This window comes from Canis lupus, chromosome 5, assembly GCF_048164855.1.
Source record: "Canis lupus baileyi chromosome 5, mCanLup2.hap1, whole genome shotgun sequence".
In the NCBI taxonomy this organism is placed as follows: domain Eukaryota; kingdom Metazoa; phylum Chordata; class Mammalia; order Carnivora; family Canidae; genus Canis; species Canis lupus.
The window spans coordinates 55810996-55833719 of record NC_132842.1 but is presented as its reverse complement, the minus strand read 5'-3'; the positions used below and the strand labels follow the sequence as shown (position 1 = coordinate 55833719).

The following is a 22724-nucleotide window of genomic DNA, read 5'->3' as shown; positions in this document are numbered from 1 at the left end:
TCCACAACCCCATTTTTTGACCTTCAGTGTTGCTCGTCTTTACTTTCTTGGCATGGTGTTCAAGAGTATCCAGGGGTCCACTCCAAAGGATTGGCTATTTTTCAGGGTCAGTTTGTAGCCCACATGAGAGCAAAAGGTATCTTTTGCCTCTAGGGTTCATTTGCGCTCTAAATAAACTTGAGCCTATTTCCTCTGACGTAACCTCACCTACTGCTAATTCTTCTATGTTCCTGAAAACTGTATAAAAAGCCATTTCAGGGATCCCTGGGTGGCGCAGCGGTTGAGCGCCTGCCTTTGGCCCAGGGCGCGATCCTGGAGACCCAGGATCGAATCCCACGTCGGGCTCCTGGTGCATGGAGCCTGCTTCTCCCTCTGCCTGTGTCTCTGCCTCTCTCTTTCTCTCTGTGACTATCATAAATAATAATAAAAAAAAAAAAAGCCATTTCATGGTCTCCCCTCGTTAGTTCATTAACTTCAGGAGACGGGTCCAGGAATGATATCTGGCTAAGACAGTTTGTATCCTTGCTGTTTGTGTACAATCTGGCCCATAGGAACCCTCAGTAAATGTCTGTTAAATGAATAGGTCTATATTATTTTTAAAGATTTTATTTATTTATTCATGAGAGACAGAGGGGGGGGGGCAGAGACACAAGCAGAGGGAGAAGCAGGCTCCATGCAGGGAGCCCAACGTGGGACTCGATCCCAGGTCTCCAGGATCACACCCTGGGCTGAAGGTGGCACTAAACCACTGGGCCACCCCAACAGGTGCGATTTTAAAGACCTCTATTTATTTCAAAATAACCAATATTTGAACATTTTGTGTTATTTAGTCCTCTGGCAACCCTACAAGCTAAGAATCCACAGGAAGCTTTTTTAGGTAATGTGGCTGTCCCAGCGTCCCGGGTTGGCCAGAGCTAGTCGGTACTTCTGCTGGGGGCTTCGGGCCTGTCTGATTTGTTAAGTTCCAGATGCATATTCACTCACTGGGGAAGTTACTTGGTGCAGAAATGTTAGAAGCTATAAATATATAGACTCTAATCAAGTCCAGGGGAATTGAAATCTAACACTGAGTAAATAAAGCCCTCACTGGAAAGCCAATAGGTTGATTAGGAAAAATTTATAAGAAGCAAGAAAAGATGATTACATCTGAGCTAATAATACATTTGGCATTTTTATAGAAATAGTCTGTGTACATGGCAAAGGAGTTCACCGGTTTTATTAACCTCATTATTCAGTGTGTTGAGTTTACAAAAATCTGGGAAGTTGATAACAGTAATTAAGCAGGGAAATGTGATAAACCCGAGAATCCAGGTGAGCTGCAAGGCCTTGGGCCAAGTGCTCTTAACCACTTGGCAGAAATATTCGTCTGCAGAAAGAAGGTAGGAAGGGAGAAGGAAAATGAGAAGAAATAATATGATTTGCCTCTAGTCATAGATTTATCCCTTTTCACCCATCATGTCTCCAACCTGTGGCCTTAATGACCAGATTGAGTTTTATCACATTGAAAGCCATCTTGGCCCGGCTGTTTCCTTGGACTTGGTGATCAGCCTGGTGGACTGGAGCATGACCATGGCCAGTGGCCTGCGTTGGGGACTCACCCCCTGCCTCACAGTCTACACAGGCCTCCTAGATTCACCCTGCCAGAAAGCAAAGCTCACGCCACAGTGACATGGATGTGGGTGAACCCACCTAGGATCTGGTTCCGTTGCTTCCCGTTGTCTTTCCTAAAGCGTAGTCTACAGAACAAGCATCCTGGAAGGTTCTACATGAAAGCAAGACTTCGGAGGGTTCTTGATCCTGTGCTGAGAAACAGACCGGTGCATGGAGTAATTATAGAGTCTTGGCAGGATTACAAAGTGGGGATTTTGAGATGGGAGGAGGCTCAGACAACTAGGAGTCTAAGGAAAGCCCTCACAGAGGAGGGGGCGTTGGGAAGAGCTCTGAAAGGTGTCCAGAACTCGAAAGACTGAGACAGGGCATTTAGGGAGGGTGCTGAAGGCACGGGGGCCCGTGGGAGCCACGTGTGGATGGATGCTGAGGTCATGGAGGGGATAGTGAAAGAGGAGGCTGGACAGGTACGCGGCAGCCCTAGCACGGTAGTGCTCTCATGCCACCGGGAGACAGTTGGCCGATCCTCTGAAGGCTTCTGGGTAAGAGAGAGGTCTGATGGAGGCCTGCTGAGGAACTACGGGAACCTGAGGCACCTACGTCCAGGGTTTGACAGAAAAGTAAAGGGGAAGCAGACGTGCCAAGTAATACTCTACTTGCATAGAAGTCAAGAGGAACAGGGGTGCCCGGGGGGGCCCAGCGGGGGTTACGTGTCTGGCTTTGGCTCAGGTCATGATCTTGGGGTTCTGGGATGGAGCCCCACCTCCGGCTTTGTGCTCCGTGGGGAGTCTGCTTGTCCCTCTTCCTCTCCCTTTGCCCCTCCCCCAACTCATGCTCTCTCCTTCTCTCAAATAAATAAATAGATAGATAGATAGATAGATAGATAGATAGATAAATAAATTCTAAAAAATAAGGAAGTCAAGAAGAATAGGAGTGAGACCCAAAGTTAGGTAGGAGGTGGAAGACACTGAAGATCAGTCAGCAGCCCTTGCACGGCCAACAATCCCCATGGTCTGCCCCTTGCCTGTCCCTCCCACCCGGTAGCTCACCATCCTAGCGCCTCTCAAAAGTTCCTTAAGGTCCTTGAACGTAAAAAAAAAAAAAAAAAAGGTCCTTGAACGTGCCATACTCTCTCTGACCCCAAACCATTGCATTTTCTGCCCATTTGCTTAGAATAATGATGAAGAACATGATCATGATGACGACGGTGGTCGCTACTTACAGGATGCTTAATATGTGCTCATCACGTCTGAAGTGTTTTCCAGAAGAACCCTCATTTTTTGACTGGTGTTATGCTTTCTCTCATTTTCTGTTGGGGCCTGGTATCGATGCTAGGGAGTACTCGATTGAGGTTGTAGGTCAAGGTGTCCAGCCATGCTAATATTTTTGAGGCATACACCTAATTGTAACTGAGCTTCCATTAGAAAGTTTTTTAAAAAACTATATTTTGGAGTGTATGTTTCTGTGTATTCCTGTTTTGTTTTGTTTTTTTTAAGATTTAATTTATTTAGTCATGAGAGTCGCAGAGAGAGGTGGAGACCCAGGCAGAGGGAGAAGCAGGCTCCGTGCAAGGAGCCCGATGTGGGACTCGATCCCGGGACCCCAGGATCACTCCCAGGTCTGAAGGCAGGTGCTAAACCACTGAGCCACCTAGGGATCCCCTGTGTCTTCCTGTTTTTAGAATAATTATAACTATACTAAAAATGATCGGAAAATTATCTCACCGTATTGTGAATGCCCAAACACAGTGTTATTTTCTGTTCACCTTTGTTGGTATCCACGGCCTATGAAATAGTTCTTGGCACATAACAAGACGATGATCTACATCTACTGAATGCTTGAAAAATTGAATGAGGGAGAGAATAAATAGTGAAGTTTGTAGAGAGATATGCTGTGATTCCCCCGATCAGCTCCTTGTTTTCTCTTCTAGTCAAACCCACCAGAAGCACAGTCATCCACTTGCAGCGGGGTCTTTTATTCCTTTGATCTTCTTGGAGGGTCACAAGAACATGGCAGGGCAAACATAGTGAGCCCAGGACCACGTTTAGCATTCCTGCCTCCCCATGCCTGGCCCTCCAGGCTATGGGGGGCCACGTGAGAGTGTGAGTGAGGGAGAAAGAGCAGGGCTGGACACGCGTCACCAGCCCTTGCTGGTGAAAATAATTCTGAGATGATCTAATGGAGACTTGGACTCAGGGGACGCAGCCTCTGCTGTTCTGGGTTTTGTGGACACAGACCTAAAGGCCACCTGTCCTCTATAACCCCAGACTTCCAGATTTCAAGTTCCTTCCCAGGGGATGGTAAAAGGGGCGAGTCAGCTTGAATGAAGACAGTTGGGATGGAAGATAGAGGTTGACCATGAGGGTTTAGGGAAGGAACCACGGCATGTGGGAAAGAGAAGCTCTTGACTCTTTGATCAACTTCCTGCAAAAACCTGCCCAAAAAAAGCAGATGTGTGTCCTCCCGTGAATTTGAAGATTGTAACTCAAAGAGAGACAATTTTGCCCATGTGTTTTTACTTTTCTTCCCCACTTATTGTCAAGATTGCCAAGAACCAGGAAAGACCAGTTCATTTCCAGTGCTGGATGGGGAGAAACTTTGCCTGAAAGTAATAGTTAAAAAAAAGTTAGTGAGTTCAAAAGGATACTTCTTTATAAGGGAAGGAAAGGGTCCGTTTTTACATGGCATTAATTCACCTGTTATTCTAGTATCTAGAAAATAGCAAATAAATAATCACCTTCAGAGAAAACCAATTTTAACATTTTTTTATATATATCCTCCCTAACTCGTGTATGTGTATTGTGTATATATTTGTTATTCTTGGGCCTTCAGAGGAGCCATGCAAGTGAGAGGTCCCAAGGTTTAAGCTCCATTAGCTTCATAGTAAATCCTGCATTTTGTGCCCTGGTTCCTTTGTCTCTTTCTCCACCTGACAGTACATGATCAACATCCATGAACTTCGCTCCCCTGTCATGTCCACAGCGAGGCTGCTGGGAATGGCTCATTTCAGTAAGCATTCCTTGCACACTCCATGTGTGCCTGGCACTGGGCCCTACAACGAGAGGAAGTTAGGTGCCATCCATATCTGCTCTCATCCACAAAGGAATCCCAGCTCACAGGCAACTCGGCCTCTTGGCTGGCATCTCCAAACGGCTTCACTTACTTCATAGCCTCCTTCCTAAAACTGAGTCCTATAAGGAGTGCCACGTACCATGTTCTCACTGTGAACGTAACCCAGCAGTTCCTCCTGGTAACTTATTTCTAGTAAAACCCTCCAAACTGGATTTCAGGAAGATAAGTTGTGCCACCTGCTACCACTTCCCACAGTCACATTGTCTTTTTTTTTTTTTTTTTGGCCTGAGTACACATTCCAAGAGCCTTTGTTCTCACAACATGGCTGATGGAGGGTTGGCCCAAGATCTATGAAAGATAGATGTTATTATGTCAGTGATATAAATAATGTAGCTCCAAAAATGGGGGAAATGGATTTGAAGACTCTAATTAAGTAGAATTCAAATGTGGTTTAAAGTTAATCACGATAGCTTCAGTCTGAATCTTTAAATCTTCAAGTTAGAAAGCAATTAGTCCTTCTCTACTGCATTGGAAATGCCTACCATAAGGGAAAGGGCATGTTACCCCAGTGAAGTGCAATAGCAGAACAGACCAGATGTCAAGTGTGTTTTCTATTTCAATATATTAACTCTAATGCTCTAAAAGCAAATGTTGGGTTGCCCTCGTTTAAGCAAGTGTGGATATATATCTAAGTTATTATGAAATGCCATTTATTATTTTTCATTTATTTTTTAAAATGTTGCATAAGTGAGGGACTCTTTCTTAGAAACCACCCAGTGCCTTATGGCCTGATGTACAGGGTTCTGTGGGCTATAGTCTCTGCAGTCCTCAGCTGACACTATTCAGAAGGAATTCTTAGGGGACCTGTTGCATGGATACTATTCAAACTCCTATGTGATGAGAATTTACCTCATTTTTAAAGACCTCCGAATAGATTATCAACTGTTCACAGTGATAAGTCCAGATTTTAGTGGGAAACTAGTGGCCAACACATTATACATTAAAAAAAAAAAATAGTACAGTTTCTCAGTGGACTATTATGTGGCCACAAAAATGAGAAGGCTGCTTATGTACCGATAGCAAAAAATCTCTACTAGGTGTTGTAAAATGAAGAAAAGCGAAGTGAAGAACATAATATATACTAATGTTTGTGGAGAAGCATGAATAGATATGCATTTGTATGTGCATAAAATATCTCTGGAAGGATAAGAACACAACTGAGTGGCTAAGACACAGGTTAGGTGGACACTACATCTTTTAAAGCTTTGACCTATGTGAGACTGTATTACCTATTCAAAACTTAAATTAGAAAATAAAAATATTTGTAATCATTGCCTACAGAAGAACTACATTTTTTTAAAGATTTTATTTATTTATTCATGAGAGAGAGAGAGAGGCAGAGACACAGGCAGGGGGAGAAGCAGGCTCCATACAGGGAGCCTGACATGGGACTCAATCCTGGGTCTCCAGGATCAGGCCCTGGGCTGAAGGCGGCGGCGCTAAACCACTGAGCCACACTGGCTGCCCAAAACCTACACTTTTTTATGCTAGAATTCAAATCTGGCTTCCGGGCCTAAACATCAGGTGCTTCTCCATCCCCTCTGTGCCTTTCCTTAGAAAAACTGACCATGAGGCAACACTGCATCTTGTTTGCCTCTTACAAGTATTGGCTTTGAGAAGTTTCTTCCTGGTAGCAACATGAATATTAAAGATTATACACGTTGTAACAAGTACAGGGGCTTTTGATCCTTGAACAAAGGACCTCTGTCTTCTGGATCATTTGTTCAGTTTTTCCTGGAGACGGCAAGATGGTCACTGATGGCTTTGCAGGAAGCTTCTCGAAGCACCAGCAAGGGAAGTCCAACTGGATCCCAAACCATCTTTCTGAATTGCTGCGATGACTGGGAGCCTCCCGTTGCCCCCAGGGGTGGCAGGGGCTGGAGTAGCCCTCAGGAAGTTACTGTGTGAGTTCCTCTAGCGGGAGCACAGGATTAACAGGGCCTCAACTTGTGACTACGGCTGGTCGGTCCTTCTGGGCAGAAATCCTTGGCCCCTGGGGGAGACCTGGCAGGAGGACATGTGGCTGCAGCAGCTCACAGAGCCCTGATGCTGAGCAAAATAGTTAAAAAATGTACATCTCTACCCAGCAGAGGCAAATGATGAGCTCTTTTTTCTTTTCCCCCAAATCTGAGATCTTTGTTATTGAAAAGTCCTACCAAAAAAAAAAAAAAAAAAATCAAAACAAGACTTGCAACCATCTTTTTTAGTTAAGAGTCTCATTGGGGATAAATCAAAGCGCTTTATAATTGTTCCCTTTCTGTGTTGTGGACTTATCAGTGAAGTTTTGTTCTCACGACGTCTTATCTACTGAAAATAAGTAGCAAATGATGACCTCGTCAATGGAAAATAAAAGGCGTTTCAGTTTATCAATAACTGGACAGTGATAAAAATAGGCCCTGAGAAGCCGCAGCTAAAATGTGCCCTGAGAGGTCCGTGCTTGTGGAGGAAATGGGTTCTTTGGCCCGTGTCTACAAGCTCCTCCAAGGCAGCTGTTCCCTAAGACCCCCTGCAGACCCCAGGCTCTTCTCCGCGTTCCTCGTCTCAGGGCATCCCGGGATTGCTGAGGAGCTCGAACGTGAGGCCTTTGCTGGGCAGGTACCACAAGCCCCTGCGCCCCTTTGGCAGCACGCACATCAGTGGCTGCCCACGACTTGCGACCCTCAGGTGTGGACACAAGTGTAGAAGCCAAAGCTCAAGGCCATTCCCTACTTGTCACTTCATACAGTGAGAATGTAAACACCAGCTTTGGAAATTTGAATTTGAGGGGGCTAACGATGAAGGCAAGGCCTTGGGGGAAGAAAAAGAATGCTAAATAAGAAAGGGGGAAAAAAAGAAAAGCTCCAAAGTTCTGCTGAATGTGAACATCAAGCATCCGTTTGTGTCTCAGCCACCTCTTGACCAAAGCACTCAATTTCTGCCCCTGAGACCCCTCGTGGGTAAAAGGGGATAAAAAATAGTTGGCTTTCGCTATTACGTGAGGTCATCGATGCCTGTAAAGCACGGGCACGTTGCATGGCACAAAGATTTTCAAAACTTGGAAGTACTTCTTAATGTGGGGAAATGGAGGAAGAAGCAAAGTATAAGGCTTGCCTTGGGAGAAGCCCAGGTTAGATCAGGGCTGGGGTCATGGTTCCAGGCACAGGCCTGGAAACCAAATGGATGCATCAGCAACAGGAGGACTGTGGGGCCCTCATTCCGTCCCCACAGCTCTGGGGAGGGCTGTCCCCACCCCAGGCCGTGGCCCTCGGGGAGTTCCCCGCCCCACCTCCTAGCCGTGCTGTCACCTGGGTTGATTGGCACAGTTATCCCACCGTAAAATCCAAGGTCACATCAAGGTCAAGATGGGCTAAGGAGTCTATGACGTTCAATGAAAATAATACAAATCATCTTGATTTAAAAAAAAAAAAATGTTATAGGAAAACCCACAAACCCAAGCCATGCATCCCCTTCATATGTGACTTGATGCCTCGCTGGCCCTCCTCGCGGGACATGGGCCTCCGCGGAGCCGGGGCAGGACTCTCCTCCTTACGTCCTCCGTAACAACGCTTGAAAAGAGCTTTCCCTGGCCACTACCCGGGGATGCACAAGATGTAGAATGAGAATAAGGATGGGTTTCAGCTAAATAATTCCTTAGAAGGCACTTCAGGGGGCAAAATTGTTGCTGCCAGTTTTCGGGGCAGCAGATACCGTCCCCAGGGAAGCGAGGCCTGTGCCCAGTGCCGGGCGGCCGGCGGGTGGCGGTGCCCTTGCCCCCATGCTCACAGGCACGGACCAGACTGGGAGCAGGTACTGGCGGGACGTTTGGAGGCCTGCTGATGGCTGGGCAGCGATGTGGGGGTCCCCGGCCTCCCCGCTACTGCTCTGCGTTTTGAGCAGGCCGCTTCGCCCAGCGCCGACGTGGCGGACACCATTTCAAGGTGTCTAACGAGTCTGCTAGTTCATTTAACAAGCGATTTGTTTATTTATTTATTTTTCTTTTTTAAGATTCTATTTATTTATTCATAAGAGACACAGAGAGAGAGAGAAGCTGAGACCCAGGCAGAGGGAGAAGCAGGCTCCCTGCGGGGAGCCCGACGTGGGACTCGATCCCATGACCCTGGGGTCACAGCCTGGGCCCCAGGCGGACGCCCAACCACTGAGCCCCCGGGAGCCCTGACAAGTGATTTGGAGCAGGTCCTGGCCGGCCGCCCCCCAACCCTGGCAAGGGCGTGAAGGAGTGTGCGACCCCGCGTGAGCTGCACGGCCACGGCCACGGCCGCTGGGCAGTTGGGCTCCACACGGGCTCCTTGTAAGGGCCTGCGTCACCGCCTGCGTCCCTGAGCCCAGCCTGTTGGATCAAAGGTCTCCAGGCCCGGCCGGCCGCGTTGTTCAGCTTCCCAAGCCCTTAGGGACCCGCCTTGGTCCGCTGGCCTTTGTTTGTTGCTCTGCAGCTGGTTCGGGGCCTGGTTCCCGGGCGTCGGGAGGACTTGGGCAAGGCCGAGGGTTCTGGCCCCGCAGGAAGGCCGGTGAGGTGCCGAGGGCCGGGCAGTTGTGCCCTCAGCTGGAGGCTGACCGACCCGGGCTGTGCACCGGCATCTGCACGGAGCCTCCTGAACACACAATGTCTTTTAGGGGAGACCGAATGCGCGCCCTATACTATCGCTGTTACCTTTGTTTGAAAGGCCTCACCCACATTTGGGAAAATGCGGCTCATTTTGAGGACAGGCATTGCTAGAAATTTTCTGGCAGAAATAAAAGTATTCATTCTCCTTCTTCTGTGTTACTGAGCATGTCTCCTTGGTTTTGTTTTGGGTTTTTTTTTTTTTTTTCTTTTCATGGCTCTTAAAGGGCCACAGAAAATTTTTTTTAGCTTGAGAAGCAACCATGCCTTCCAGCACAATGTAGACGAGGAAGGCACCATCGGAAGGGAAAGGCGTTCCTGGCTGGGACCCCTACCTCTGCTTGCCGCCCTGCGGGGGCCCTTGAGGGAGGCGAGGTGGCACCAACACCAGGGACGGGGAATTGAAGTTTGCTTAAGTCATTAACTGCGACCGGGCTGCACCTTCATGTAAGAGAAAGATGACAAGCAAAAGACAAAAACCGATTTTGCAAGCACGCAGGCAAATATTACATCACCCGTGCAGTTTTTTTGTTTGTTTTTGCAGAAGAATTTGGCATCTGGGTACCTTACAGCACAATGGAAAAGGCACTGGATTTTTAGAACATGTTTCACACACAGTATGATCAGAAAACATATTGTCCAAAACTCAATCATGTATTTATATATATAGTTTTATAGTTATATGTATATATATGTATGTTTTATGTTTATATTGATAGGATTTTTCTTTTTTATGGGCTACCTATGAAGCCTTATTACAAATGTTTCCGTAGCACATCGTTCATCTAAAGCCATACCGATGAAAAACAATAAAAATAAAAAAATAAAGCCGTACCGAGCGAGCGAGGCAGGAAAATATCCCACGTTCTAATAAGACAGACCTCCCGACATTAGACCAAAAAAAAAAAAAAATCTACTTAACCTCTAGACGGTGATTGACATACTGGATGTATCCGCGATGAGCATTAGTACCCCGCTAGCCGTGTCTTCGCACACAGTATTGATCTGCCGGGTTCCAGCTCAGGGACCCCAGCTGCTCCCAATGACAGGGAGAAGGTGCTGAATAAGCAGAGGGAAGCGGCGCAGGCCCAGGGCCTACTGGTCCTTTTCTGCTCACGCTCACTCGGTGGCCAGTTTACGGCGGTAGCAGGGCAGGCCTGCCTGGGGCAGAAGACTGGGAAAGTGAATGCCTGACACCACCTTGAGGGGCCACCCAGGGGCCCACAGTATCAGAGCTTGGTGCCGGCCCTGGGAGCCCAGGGGGAACTCTCCTGCCTTTGTTCACAAACCGATGGAAGGTGGGCCTTCTAGGGACTTCTGTGTGTCATCGTTCTGCTGTTTTCCCTCCTGGCACCTCCGTTTCTTCATCTCTATCCACCCCTCTGAGCTGTCGTGATGACTGAATGGGATCATGTGTGTAAGCGATCAGTAGAGGGCTTGGCACGAGGTGACCACTCATAACATGGGCCCTGCTGCTGCATTATTGGTCTCTCTGGGCTGGTGAAATCAGACTGCCTCCGGGCTGATGGGGACCCCAAGGAAGGGAAAAAATAAGACCCCCTCAGACAGGCTCGCTGGTGCGTCTCGGTTTCTCTCTCTCTCTTTTTTTTAAAGATTTATTTTTATTTATTTATGATAGAGAGAGAGAGAGGCAGAGACACAGGCAGAGGGAGAAGCAGGCTCCATGCAGGGAGCCCACGCGGGACTCGATCCCGGGACTCCAGGATCGCACCCTGGGCCAAAGGCAGGCGTGAAACCGCTGAGCCACCCAGGGATCCCCTCTGTTTCTCTACCAAAGGATAGAAGAACGTGGAGCCTCCAAGGGCTGGAGTATCTGTTGGTTTCTTCAGGGCCCTGCGTTTGGAAATGCCATGTTAGGCCTTACGGTTTTATGTCTCCCAAATTGGAAAAAAGAAAAGAAAAGAAAAATGTTTTAAGCCGGGTATTTGTTCCTTGAGCAGTTCTATGTGGGACAGCATTGGGTGGGGGGAGAATGCATATATATATATATATATATATATATATATATATATATATATATTCAAGCAATTAAGTTGCTTGTGGAAATGGATACGAGCAAACCCAGAAATGCAATGCGTTTTCCCACTTAGAATGAGGAACTGATTTTGACTCAACATTGCAAATACTGCATTGTTGTCCAGTTACGGAGAAGCCTAGAAACGCGCATCTAAAAATAGGGCCAGTGTTTTTTTGGATGGTTACCATCTATATCCCGTCTAAATAGGAGCGTTTTTCTTTCCCTCCAAGTAGTTGTATGTGGAGAGATGCTGAGATAGGGGAGTTTCACGTCTAATTGATGTGACAATCTCTTGCTCGAGAGCCGTTTAATGCTGTGATAGATTAAGAGCACGCTTCTTTCAACGTTCACAGCAGATCCAACAACTGGCTTTCTTCAGGCTCCTTAAAAAAACGCAATACGTGCAGAGCTGAAGGCCTGATGGCCAAAGGCTGACGTGGATTCCTTCCCCACCTCCCTGTGGCTCCTGCCTCTGCCCGGGGTGGGAGATCTTCAGCTCTCTCCATTAGAAGCTGAAGTGGGGGGATGTTTCTCTTCTACCAACTGTGCTTCGAGGTTTCATGCGTTTCTTCTGTTCTTTTGTTACTTAGCACCCCTCCAGTCTCCCCCATCCTCTGTGGCCCAAAGTCATCTGGGAGCCGCAGTCTAACTTCCCTGCAGCAGGAGAGGATTGGGAGGTTAGAGCCTCCCGCGGCTCCTTTAGCTGGGCATCAGATGCCCCGCTTTCCGAACAAGGGTGTGTTCTGAGGCTGCAGCGATGTTTTAATTTGTAGTGGTGTTTGGGGGCATCTTCTTCAGTGGCAAAGGGTCAGGGGGGCCCAGCCTCCTGCGGTGCATGGACAGTCCACACAACGAAGGGCCCTCCCAATGCCAGGAGCATCCCCATTGCTTCTTGACTCTTTTAGATTGTTTTTTGTTTGTTTGTTTGTTTTTGGTTGAGAGGGGAGGCATGTAAGCAGGATGAAGGGGGGCAGAGGGAGAGGGAGAGAGAATCTTAAGCAGGCTCAGCGTGGAGCCCAACTCAGAGCTCCATCTTACAGCCCCGAGATCATGACCCGAGCTGAAATCAAGAGTCAGACGCTGAACCAACTGAGCTACCCAGGCAGGAGCCCCTCTTCTAGACTCTTCCTAAGTCACTCTGCTTTCAGTCATAGGGCTCTCTTTCCTACCTAAGACTGACCTGTAAGGCTCCAGGCCCCTCTCTGTAGACGTTCCCCCCGCACCCCCCAGCCCCATTTCCACTAGAGGCCTAGGTAAGCCCTCTGCCTGGTAGTGTTATCTGTCTGTATAATCCCAGCATCCAATTTGGGTAAGATCCAGCTATAACTGCTGACTTCTTGCTGATGACTTTATTTATGGGCACAGAAAAAAAAAAAAAAAAAAACAAGACTGAGGACAAATGTCTGACCCTATTATCCACACCCCCAAGTAATATCCACACCCCCAAGTCCCTCCTCCTGGCCCTGTTCGCTCTTTCCCCTGATCTCTCACCTCTGGCCCCAGCCCCACCACTTGACCAGCTGCTTCCTTCCTGCTTCTCCCTGCTTGCCCTGTTGGGGTGGCAGCCCTTTTCTCTGCTAGTGGAGACTTTTTCTGCCTGGACTCCAAATCCACTGTTGTGGGTTTGGATGAGATATGCTCCCCTGGTGTGGTGGATTACAGATGGTTTTTATTTTCTCCTAGTTACATGATTCTAACTTTGTTTTTTAACAACGGGCACACATAGACTTACACATTCTCCTCTCTTTGTCCTTCCTCTTTAATTACATAAGGAATATATAAATACATTTTTGTTATTGGGGAAAAAAAATCAATCAACAGAGGTATTTAGAGTAGAGGGCAACCCCCTGATTTATCTTCTCCAGAATCTGTTATCAGTTTGGTGTGTATCATTCCAGAAGTTTTCTATGCATTTACCTATCGATATAAGCATATATCAGTTATAGACTCGGAAAGAAATGAAGGTTAACAAATGGTCATTTCTGGGCAGCCATGTGGTCCACCATCTTGGTTAGTTTCTATCATAAGCTTTCCTGAGATTCCCTCGTAAATGCCTACTCTGCCTTCTAGGGCCTGATTGCCCTTCTCTGGAACTGTTATTCTGGCCACCTCCATCCTTCTTCAAAGCCACTGCTTTTCCCTAAAGTCTTAGCTTTTCACAAACTCATAACTCTGCTGTATCAACACAGTTGCGTGATCTTTTCCTATTCATGCCACTACCAGATTCCTTTCTAAGGAGGGAGTCAAGAGTCAGATGTTCAGATAGTACACAGTAACATACAGGTGGCCACCAACTTCCTCTGGGGGTCTCAGGATTTTGCCTCATATGCACCTAAAGCAGTTTGCATTCATCATATATTCTCTGTAGGGTGACACCTCAATCTTCACAAGGTTTAGGGGAAGATGAGAGACATGTTTAGCACCTTTTACAGTTTATAAATAACAAAACTGTATGGTCAGTGTTTCATCCCCAGGGCAGACGGTGTCCCCTTAGACACATAGTTGAACATCTGATATGTGGAAAAATCCAACTGAGAAGCAACAGCTAAAAATAGAATTCAGAAAGCAGTGAGTCATGGCCTAAATGAACAAATACATTAAACAATATATTAAATAGAACAAACTCACCAAAGGAGCATTGAGGCTGGCTTAAGGTAATCTTCACCATTTTAGGATGAAGCTGTTAGAGGGGCTCAGGGATAGAGGAGATCAAGAACACTTTGGTGGTAACTTTATTATTTGCATTTTGGCCCCCTCTTCAAGATGTGATCTGCTCCCCTCCCTCAAACACACACTTATTTTATTCTTAAAGATTCATTGAGACTGATTTTTTTTTTCCTCCCTTAAATGGCTCTAAACCTATCTCAGAAATAGATAAACAATGTGGCTCAGTGGGCTTAGCGGGACAGTGACATCTATGCTAATCCCTGATCAGCCAGGTGCTTGCCCCCTGGGTGACCTTGAAGTAAGACCAGCCTCCCCGCTCTTTCTATTCTTCCCTTACTTCCTGAGATGGTAACACTAGCATGCTCCTCTGCCCTCTGGGGCTGTGAGGTAGGCCAACAAATGACAACATGGGAAAGCCTTTTGCAAAAAGGAAGCCCTTGGTGACACAGGCATGATTAAAAGAGACAGGTCAGCTCAGACAGGAAGCCCTAAATCCTGACTCTGGCTCCATCCCCAGTCACAACCCAATCACCCCAAGCTGGGCGTCAGGCTCTGCGCTTGCAGCTAGGAGGGGAAACAAAGATGAAATAGTCCGTCTCACTGGGCACATGCTACCAAACCACAAGAAAAATCGGACGATGGTACTGGAAAAGAACTGGTGTCACCACCAAATGTCACACAATGTAATTTCTGCACTTGGAGTTTAAAATATGTCCTAAGGCCGATTTCCCACCTCCCCAGACTGTGTGCTTTGTCAGGACTGCAGCCTTGTCCTAGAGGAAGCACTTGATTCTAGCCTACTTGGTATTACTTACTGTTTCATACACACTTGCCTCCTCTGGTGTGTTAACTCCTGGGAGAGAGTCACACGCTTCTCTTAATACCTAACAATTCACGACATATAATAATTTTTTTTTTACATCTTTGAAATGTACTACATATGCCATACATTTACTCGTTTACAGTATACAATTCAATTTTTTGTATGTATTTCGTTTTTAGTATATTCACCGAGTTGTGAAGCCATCATCATAATCAATCTTAGAAACACATGTACCCTTCAGCTCACAGCCCCCAGTCTTCCCAGCCCTGGGCAACCCCTCATCGATATTCTCTCTCTATAGATTTGCCTAATCCAAACATTTCATCTGATTGGAACTAGACAATGTGTGGTCCTTTGTGTCTGACTTCTTTCATGTATAATATTTTCAAGGTTCATCCATGTTGCAGCAAGTGTCAATATTTCATTCTCTTTTATAGCTAAATAATATTCCATAGCATGAATATACCATATTGTGTTCATTCATTAAGTGACGGACATTTGGATTATTTTCATTTTGGGGCTATCACAGATAATGCTGCTATAAATGTCTGCAAGCCAGTCTTCGTGCAGATACATATGTCCATTTCTCTTCAGTGTATAGCTAGGAGTAGGACTGCTGGTCAAATGGTAACCCTATGTTGAACCTTTTGAGGAACCGTCAGATGTTTTTCAAAGTTGCTGCATCATTTTACAATTCTATCAGCTGTATATGAGGGTTATGACTTCTCCATGTCCTTGCCCAATTGTTATTTTTTGACATTTTGATTCCAGTCATCCTAGGGGCAGTTAAGTAGTATCTTGTGGGTTTGATTTAAATTTCCCCAATGATAAAGAAGAAGTGGTGTATATATGCAATGGAATATTACTCAGCCATCAAAAGAATGGAATCTTGCCATTTGCAATGACGTGGATGGAACTAGAGGGTATTATGCCAAGCAAAATAAGTCAGTTTGAGAAAGACAAGTATAAGATCTGACTCATATATGGAATTTAAGAAAACAGATGAACATAGGGGAAGGGAGGGAAAATAAGATGAAATCAAAGAGGGAGATAAACCATAGGAGACTTTTAACTCTAGGAAACAAACTGAGGGTCACTGGAGGGGAGATGGTGGGGGGATAGGGTAAGTGGGTGATAGGCATGAAGGAGGGCACGTGATGGAATGAGTACTGGGTGTTCTATGCAACTGATGAATCACTAAACCCTAACTTTGAGACTAATAATACAGTGTATGTTCATTGATTTTATTTTATTTTGTTTTTTATTTTTTTAATTAATTGATTTTAAACAAAATTTTTTTAAAAAAAAATATCCCCCATGGCTAAGGATGTTGAGCTTCTTTTTGTGTGCACAAGGCCATTTGTGTATCTTCTTTGGAGAAATGTCTGTTCAAATCCTTTGTCCATCTTCTATTTACCTTTTTATTACTGAGTTGTAAGAGTTCTTTGTATATTCTATATACAAGCCCCTTATCAGATATATGTTTTGTGAATATTTTCTCCCAGTCTGTGGGTTGTCTTTTCATTTTCTTGATAGTGTCCTTTGAAGCACAAAAGTTTTTGATGACGTCCAATTGACCTATGTTTTCTTTTGTTGAATGTGTTTTTGATGTCATATCATAAGATTCCATTGCCAAAATCAGGGTCATGAAGATTTACCTGTATGTTTTCTCCTATGAGTTTTATGGTTTTAGCTCTTACGTTTAGATTTTTTATCTATTTTGGTTTAATTTTTGTATATGGTTATAATGACTTCTGAACACACGACTGTTAACTGTCCATTTATTATATAATTGAAAGAAAGTTCATACTGACTCATATCATTTTTTAACCCTTTGAAGAGTATTTATTTAGAGCCTACTATGCGCCAGGTACTTGGGGCACAAAGATGGGCAAAATAGTTGAACCTCGCTCTCAGTCCTTAATATAGTGGGAGAGACATTGAGTGGCATTACGTCACAAACAGCAGCAAGTGCTACAAAGAGGAAATACGAGGTGGCTTAAAAGAGTTCAGCCTGGGTACCTGATCCAGTCTGGAAGGCCAGGGAAGGCAGTGATCTGAGGGGGAGGGAAAGGGAGCTAGGTAAGTGAAGGGTGAAGGATGGAAAGAATGCTCTTGTCAGAAGAAACCATACTGAGCATGAGAGAGGGGGATGGGAAGAGATGAGCTTAGAGGAGGCAGGAGACAGAAAGAGCTAGACCCTGTATTAGTCACTTCCTATATGCCAAGTATTATAAGCTGTATTTTTTCGTTTTTTTTTTTTAAGATTTTATTTATTATAATGATAAATAATATTAATTACTTTATTATTTTTAATTATTTATTAAAATAAATATTATTTATTCACTTGAGAGAGAAAGAATAAGCAGGGGAGGAGTGGGGGAAGAGGCAGAGGGAGAAGCAGACCCCCTGCCGAGCAGGGAGCTAGACTCGGGGCTCGATTCCAGGACCCAGAGATCATGACTTGAGCCAAAGGCAGACGTTTAACTATCTGAGCCACCCAGGTGCCCCAAAAGCTATATTTTTCATAGAGTTTTCATTCCAACTCTGGGAGATAGGGGCATTAAGCATTTCATGAATTAGGGAACCATAGCTCAGAGAGGTTAGGCACCTAGTAGGCCTACCCAGCTAGTGAGGGGCAGTGCTTGGACACAAACCCAATGCTGCCGAAGTCTACATCCTGCCCTAATGGACCTGCTACATTGCCTCTGCTCAGGACGGGAGTCATCTTGTCAAGGAAACTCTGAGGTTTAGATTTAGGCAAGAGTAGCCTTCACGGACATAGTTTAGTCAAGATTTCTGTAAGAGCTAGTCTGGAAAAAGAGACAAGAGCACATACGTATAAGGCCAGAGTCTCCTGGCCTGTGAAAGTGTGGAAATGCCAGCTGCCCTAGCTCCTTAGGAAAAGCCTAGTCACCCTTGTTGTCAGTAATTCCAGCTTAACTGTCACTCTTAGCAGAGAAGACACACTCTTAGACAAAGCCCTTCGGAGTCTCAAAGCCTCTGCGTGGGGGTCACAGTGCTTTGTCTTTTAAGCGTTTGACTTGAGGCCATTCTTTGCTTACTCCTAGGACTTAAAAAACTGGACCACAACATTGGCCATTGATGGTCCTTGCCTTGACCAGAGCGGCTGATGCTTCTGGTTAAAGAAAACCAAGGAGTTAATTGTCCCCTACTCTCCAAAGTGACCTCAGCCTTGTCAAGGCAGGATTGCCAGTATGGATACATGAATCTAAACTCTGCAGGAGCCTGGAGAGACTGATACAGCAGGAAACTCTAGACTCAGATGAAATTTCCCACCTGATTACCCAGAAGCAAGCAGGCTGGCGTGGCCGTACAGCCGTAGTGGCAGCCAAATGCCCTCCTTCTCTGCAAGTTGCAGGCTTTTAGCTTTCGGATTCTGTCCAGCTGGAAACTCAGGCAGGGATGATAAAGCAGAGCTATAGGAAAGCTTTATGAAAAACAATCTGTTAAAAGCAGACAAGGAAAGCTGTTTGTCTTAGACTACAATGCTTCTTGAAGTTTCTGTGCTTCCCTCCCCCTCCCCTGAGCCAGGAAGCCAGCAAGCTTTCCTCTGCTTATCTGTGAGTTTGAAAATGAGACTCGGGAAAACTGGCTTCAGTGATGAGCTTTTGCTCTTTCAGCACGTAACCGAGTGCGAGGACACTTCTGCTCGTGTAACTGGGCCTCCCCAACTCGTTTGTTTATTCCAGCTCTTATTTTAATTCTATGTTTTATTCTATTTTGCACTAAAGAGGCAGGGCCACAACCTCCAAATGCCAACCAAGGCCCAGGAAAGTTCCATAAATGATGGAAATTGGCTACGATTTAGGCAAAAGGGAGCAGCATAAACTGGGGGGAAAAAATCTCCAGGGAAACTAGAGATTCTTTCTCTTGAAGGGGCAGCAGCTACTGAGCCCCAGTCCATTGTTTCCATGCAAAAACTGGGCTAGTGTTGGCGGATCTTATCATTCTGTCAAGAAATTCAGAAATCCTGAATTTTATTGGACATTTCTGTCTTCTACATGCTCGCTTCGGCAGCACATATACTAAAATGGGGCACTTTCGTTTTCCAAGGTCACAGGGGGACCAGGCCAGTTGAAGGTTTGCGATCCAGCTTCAGAGGCTACCGGCTGGCAACCTCTGGAAAACAGCAGGGGCCTGGAAAACAGAAGCTCTGTGCTAACTGTAGACCTCGAGTAAATTATCTAATCTTTGTGTCATTATCATCAATTAAAAATTTATCTATTTGAGAATTAAATGTGCTTAGAACAATGCCTAACCTATAGTTAACTCTCTACAAAGATCACTTCTATTCTACGTTGATTTCCTTTGAAAAGACAATCCTCCATCCTTGAAGAGCAGGTTTGCAGAGACTCCTCGGCTGAAAACTGCCCAGCAACAGGCCCTGCTGGGAGTGGGGCTGTGAGCTCAGCGGAGCACCGAGCACCATGTGCTTTCCTGCAGCTCCTCCAAGGCCAGAAACCCAGCCCCTCCCCCACCAGGCATGCCCAGAAACTATAGATCCTGCTTTAATTACCAGCAATTAAGCCAGCTTCAGCCTGCAGTACTGGATCAGGCCCTGCCTGGTGGCCTCCTGAGGCCCTCATAGGAACACACTTCAACCCTTCAGGACTTCCTCCACCCTCAGCCATTTATTTAGTCTCTGTCCCCCCCCACACCATGCAAACCTCCCCCCTGTCAGAAACCTGGTGAGCCAGGGAAAGCTGAAGACCCCAGTAGGGATCCTCCCTTAGCCGCTTTCTAAACCCCCACGTCCAAGGTAAACCATAGCTCACAGGATGCTCTCTGGACCCCATAATGCAAGATGGAGGCCCTGTCCTTGGCAGTATCTGTTCTTCTGGTACAATGCCTTTGTATAAGATGGGATTATTTTCCTACAACTGGGAAAGAACTAATACATTCACTCTAGTGAGAAAGAAAATTGAGAAGAAAAATAAAAGACCTAGTGTAGGAGAAAAGTGGAGTAGCAATGGTAAATGTATTTTTTTAGAGGAAGACCATCTTCATAAAAGTTGGGTGAGTCAGTTTTTGTGGTGTGGGTTGTAGAGGAAGACTGGCAATCCAGACAGTTCTCTAACCAAGCCATTCTGGTCTCAGCGGACACCTGTGCAGACTTTAAATAGCATATTGCTGAAAACCTTGGGACTCAGGCTTGGAGACAGAGGCTTTCTGAAGGGCTCTGCTTAAGTGAAGAAAGCTGGGTTTTCCCTCCCCTTGGAGTCTGCATTTCTGACTCTGGCTGAAACAGTTGAGATGAGTCCTTGTTACTGGCTTTTGTTTGCAGCATGGATCTCAAGGCTGCTCTTCCTCCCCCTGGGGATACTAAGCATGTGGCCCACACCTGCTCCAGGCTCGGGGGCCCTGAGGCCAGATGAAGTTGGTGCTCAGGGCAGCTGAGCTGCCTCCATCTGTGACCCAAGGTTACAATGAGCCTCTGGGAGGGTGAGGCAGGAACTCCCATGCTCTGCACTGCACAGATGGCTTTGTTCTATTTACACATCAGTAGTCGATGGCATTTTGCAATTCACTAGTTTAGTAGTTACTAATGTCTGTCATCCCAGTGAAGAAAACACAGACTTAATTAGAATTTAACAAAGTTTTGAAATGAAGATTGAATGTAGCTTCCTCAAATATATAAATGTTAAGCCGTGTCTGAGTCCACCTAGATAATTCAGGCAAGGACACTCAGCCCACCTTGATCGGTGTGATTATCTATCTCAGCAGACTCTTGTCCTGTCTTTTCTTTTGTAAAAAATCAACCAGCTCGTAGCACAAGCTTTTGCCTCACTGAACATCTGTGTGACTGGTCACTGGGTGCTTTAGCCCTCTGTTCTTTTTCCTATCCTGTAACCTCGTTAATTTTTTTCTACCCAATGGCAGATCGACAACCTCATGGAGCATAAAGTCAGCCACCCAAGGACAAAAAGAACACGTAAATGCATACCAAGCTTGTCCAAGTCCTCATCTTTCAGAAATCATGAGACATCAATTAGATGTAAAAGTAATAAATTAGTAAAATTAATCAAAAGTAGTGGTCATTTGCAGTGGCCTGGGAAGCTGTGGCAACACCAAGTAGCAGTTCTATTACTGCTATAAAGCCCAGACTGGGGGGTATCAAAACTCACTGCACAGGAAAATTCATGCACAAATCAAAACATGTTTCTGAGAAAGTTTTTCTTTACTGTCGTGGTAAATGGGGATCACATGATGAAAGAGAATTCAGCTGGTAGGATGCTCTGTTGGGAATGTTAAGAGCCATCCCATAGGACCAGCCTGCTCTCATTTGATCGCATCCCAGATTGCAGTGGGCCTTGGGCCTCTGCTGAGAATAAATGGGGTGACTCTGTTTCCTTAGTTGCAAAATTAATGGGTTGGACTAGATACTCCCTGAAATCTTTTCTGGCTGTACTATCTTAAAGCCTACAACATCTTTTCTTCACTTACTCTCTAACCTCCTCCACATCACCCCATCTCTGCTTCACATGATTGCACTAGGCCTGTAGCCTCACCTCCCTGGAGGATGATGAGTCAGCCAGCTGAGAGATTATCGCTTGACCGTTGGTATTTCAGCACCACGGAGAGGGATGCACACACTCAATGCTCCTCATCCTCCTTCCCCTTCACTTTGACGTGATAGGTCGTGATAGTGACGTGATAGGTCGATGTCACAGAACGCACACACACACCATTATGTTAGGTCCCCCCCTTAAGTATTCATAGACATAATGATTATATATTAAATATATCTAATTATAAATATCTATGATATAATGCATATCTATTATATAATACTCATTATATATTAGGTAATGTTATATAATGTCATTAATATGTACATGCAATACTATATAATATATGACATATGTATTATATCCAAGAAAAACCACTCACAGAAATGAAGCCATTTGATAGATACATCCAACTCTGCTCCCTTCGCCTTAACTTCGCCTTAACAATCGGATTGATTAATTTTTAAAGATTTTATTTGTTTATTTGAGAGAGAGAGAGAGAGAGAGCATGAGCACAGGGGAGGGGTAGAGGGAGAAACAGACTCCCCACTGAGTAGGGAGCCTGATGCAGTGCTCAATCCTAGGACCCTGAGATCATGACCTGTGCTGAAGGCAGATGCTTCACCAACTGAGCCACCCAGGTGCCCTCAGTTTTGACATTTAAACAGAAACATTTTCTGTGTAGCCAAGCTCCTATGCTGTTGTAGAATATTAGAGGCCAGTAGATGTTTCTTCCCAACAGAGGAAAGTCTTCTACAGTATCAATGATGGGTGGCTATCAGGCTTCTTCCTGATTATCTCCAGGCACAGAAAGTTGGTACTTCATTGGGGATTATAAAAAAACCTATTAGAAAGGTCTTCAAGGAAGGAAGGAAGGAAGGAAGGAAAGGAATGGAAGAAAGGAAAGGAAAGGAAAGGAAGAAAGGAAAGGGAAAGGAAAGGAAAGGAAAGGAGTCTTACTGAGCTGAAAGCTGCTTGCTGAGTACAGCTCTAAGGCATCCATCCAGAGTATGACCACCTCTTCCATCTCCACCACTAGCCCTCTAGTCCTAGTCATCATCAGATTTCATCTGGGTTGTTGCAATGGCCTCTTAACTGGTCTTTCTGCAGCCACCTTGACCCCCTTGCAGTCTCTTTTTCATAAAGCATCCCTTTTAAAAGGATAAATCCCTAAAAATGTAAGCCATACTCATGTCACTTCACTGCTTTATACCCTCAGTTGGCTCATCATTTTTCTCAAAGTCAAATTCCTTACAATCATCTTAAAGATTTTGCATGATTTGATTCTCCTCGAAACTTCCATCACTGACTTAATCTCCTACT

At 45.5% G+C, this 22724-nt stretch overlaps 1 long non-coding RNA gene across 2 annotated transcripts; it reads right to left on the bottom strand.

Annotated features, from left to right (window-relative positions):
- Positions 1 to 1689: 1689 nt before the first annotated feature.
- Positions 1690 to 21504, bottom strand: LOC140632992 (uncharacterized). 2 transcript variants are annotated; one of them, XR_012030624.1, is made up of 3 exons: positions 21402 to 21504; positions 18169 to 18335; positions 1690 to 1802 (listed from the first exon to the last, which is right to left on the bottom strand). It is a non-coding gene; the product is annotated as an uncharacterized lncRNA (long non-coding RNA). The 2 variants fall into 2 exon arrangements; XR_012030623.1 differs by having other exon boundaries at positions 18169 to 18319.
- Between the last annotated feature and the right edge of the window lie 1220 nt (positions 21505 to 22724).